The sequence below is a fragment of the Carlito syrichta genome, unplaced genomic scaffold (genome assembly GCF_000164805.1).
Source record: "Carlito syrichta isolate Samal-C Ts95f unplaced genomic scaffold, Tarsius_syrichta-2.0.1 Scaffold312104, whole genome shotgun sequence".
Classification (NCBI taxonomy): Eukaryota; Metazoa; Chordata; class Mammalia; order Primates; family Tarsiidae; genus Carlito; species Carlito syrichta.
In genome coordinates this window covers 86,136-89,028 of record NW_007256200.1, presented here as the reverse complement: position 1 = coordinate 89,028, position 2,893 = coordinate 86,136, and the positions used below count along the sequence as shown (strand labels likewise).

General features: G+C 43.9%; 1 pseudogene; it reads left to right on the top strand.

The window, feature by feature from the left end:
- The first annotated feature begins 1,006 nt into the window (after positions 1-1,006).
- On the top strand, positions 1,007-2,220 carry LOC103272070 (annotated as a pseudogene).
- The last annotated feature ends 673 nt before the right edge of the window (positions 2,221-2,893 follow it).

Genomic DNA, 2,893 nt, shown 5'->3' with positions numbered 1-2,893 from the left:
CCAAGTGTCTCCCTACTTCCAGCCACAGGCTGTGAGGTGGACTCTGCCCCCAGGGACTCAGGATCCCTTTGATGAAATGAGAACATTTAGCCTCTATTCCCAGCCACTCTTCCCCCCAGACACACTAGGATTTAAAATGAGGAAGAAAGAAAAGAAAAAAGAACAGCGGGAGCACCACAGCTAACACCTGTAATCCCAGCACTTTGGGAGGCCGAGGAGGGAGAATCCCTTGAGGCCAGGAGTTTGAGGCCAGCTTGGGCAACACAGTGGAACCTCGCCTCCATAAAAAAAACTTTAAAAATTAGTCCAGCATGGTGGCGTAGGCCTGCAGTCCCAGCTACTTGGTAGGCTGAGGCAGGAGGATCACCTGAGCCCAGGAGGTCGAGGCCGCAGTGAGCCGTGATCATGTCACCGCACTCCAGCCTGGACAACAGAGAAAGACCCCAACTCAAAATATATATATCAGGGGTGCCAAAAATGCATACACATTTTAAGAGGTGTTATCTATGTATTACTTTTAGCTCGCCGTCATCAGAAGTGTCTGGATGCTGATGGGAGCCACTTTGAGCACCTCCTGTAACTGCAGAAGTCAAATGTGACCTGTATTCACCTTTTGCAATCGGTCTATATTGAGTATGACAGTTTTAATGTTTTTTTTTCCTTTCTTAAAATGTGCATACTTTTTTTTCGGCACCCCCGGATACTAAGCACTGACTCTGTCTAAGCTGTTCTAGGCTCTGGGATTCAGCAAAGACCAAAGCAGACACAGCCGCTCCTATGGGGTCCCCCTTCTGATGATGTGCGTGGGACCAGGGTGGGGAGAGAGACGGTAGTCGATTGCACAGGTGCGTTAGTTGGGCTGACATCCGTGAAGAAAAACAGAGACTAGGGCAACCCCTCAGGTCCCTTCCCACTGCGGGAACTGTTCGGTCCTCTCAATAAGCCCTGCTTTCTTAAAAACAAACAAACAGGCCAGCGCCACTCTGAGACATGCCGTAAGGTTGACTTAAAGGAAATACTTTATCAGAAGAAGATGGCCATTGCACAGTTGCAGAAGACTTCCATGAGTGCATTGATATTTCCCAGTAAGATATCAACTGAGCAGCAGTCTTTGTTGCTAGTGAAGAGGCTCCTGGCAGTTTCAGTATCCTGCATCACATATTTGAGAGGACTACTTCCAGAATGTGCTTATGGAACAAGATATCTAGATGATCTTTGTGTCAAAATTCTGAAAGAAGATAAAAATTGTCCAGGATCTATACAGTTAGTGAAGTGGATGCAAGAGTGCTATGATGCTTTACAGAGAAAATATCTAAGGATGGTTGTTCTAGCTGTGTACACAAATCCAGAAGACCCTCAGACAATTTCAGAATGTTACCAGTTCAAATTCAAATACACCAATAATGGACCAATCTTGGACTTTATAAGTAAAAACCAAAGCAATGAGTCTAGCATGTCATCTGCTGACACCAAGAAAGCAAGTATACTCCTCATTCGCAAGATTTCTATTCTAATGCAAAACCTGGGACCTTTACCTAATGATGTTTGTCTGACCATGGAACTTTTTTACTACAATGAAGTTACACCCCCATATGACCAGCCTCCTGGTTTCAAGGAAGGTGATTGTGAAGGAGTAATATTTGAAAGGGAGCCTATGTATTTAAATGTGGGAGAAGTCCCAACACCTTTTCACACCTTTAAAGTCAAAGTGACCACTGAGAAAGAACAAATGGAAAATATTGATTCCTCTATACTATCACCAGAACAATTTAAAACACCACTTCAAACAGCATTGGTGGACAAAGACGATATAGAAGATGAACAGGAGCATTATGTAAATGATGAGTTTGACATTGAAAGTCAAATGGAAAAGCAGAAAAAAAGCTTTGGCTCTTCTGAACTGGAGAGCCACGTTTCGTCTGTGAGGAAGACGAAACTACGCGATCTGAAGAAAATCCCTGTTGTTCCACTTCTCCTTCTCAGTCTGAGTAGTTAGTCAATAAGACATCCAAATTTCATGTGTCTGAAAGCAACACAAGAAGTGGAAAAGTCTTTCATAATAAAATGGCCAATGAAAATCAACCAATAAAGTCTTCTAAAGAAAATCAAAAGAGAAGTCACCCCGAATCTAGGAAAACAGTCCTCCATCAATTTGATTCTTCTAGTCAAGAGTCAGCATCAAAAAGGAGAAAATTTAGTGAACCAAAGGAAGATATATAAAAATTATTTTTTCTTCACATCTGCAAAGTTCTTCTCAACATTTAAACTAAAGATAAAGAACAGTATGTTACTATTTTAAGTTTGCTTTCCCTAACTCTGAAAACTTATATGTAGTTTCAAGCAGCTTTTACACTAAAATGAGGTTCTCAGCTGACTATCTATTGTGAGCCTTAATCTTATTTAAGATGAATCCAACAGAACTTTTCAATAAAACCAAAAGTACAAACAAACAAACAAACAAAGCCAGAGACCGGGGCGTGACCTGAGACTCGCCCTCTGGTGCTGACTGTGTACTTGCACGACAAGGGGGACTCCGGACATCCTGCACCCTGGGGACCTAGCTTGCCCCACCCTAGGCGCTGCCCCGACTGGATGCCTGCCACTTTCTATGGATAACCAAGAAAGGTTCATTTGAAGGGTGATGCTTGAGTTGAGAACTAAAGAAACAAGCCATGAAGCCCCGTAGCTCGGGAAACAACAGTCTGAGCAGAGAAAGTCACATGTGCCAAGGCCCTGTGGCAGGAGAGGACACAGTGCATTCAAGTGAGATTTCCCAGAAAGCTCACCAAGGAAGCATGTGCAAGAGAGACGAGGCCCAGTGATGGAGTCCCCCGGAGAGCACAACTAAGGGATGGGCCAAGGGAAACGCCTGCAACAGCCAAGGAGAGGCCAG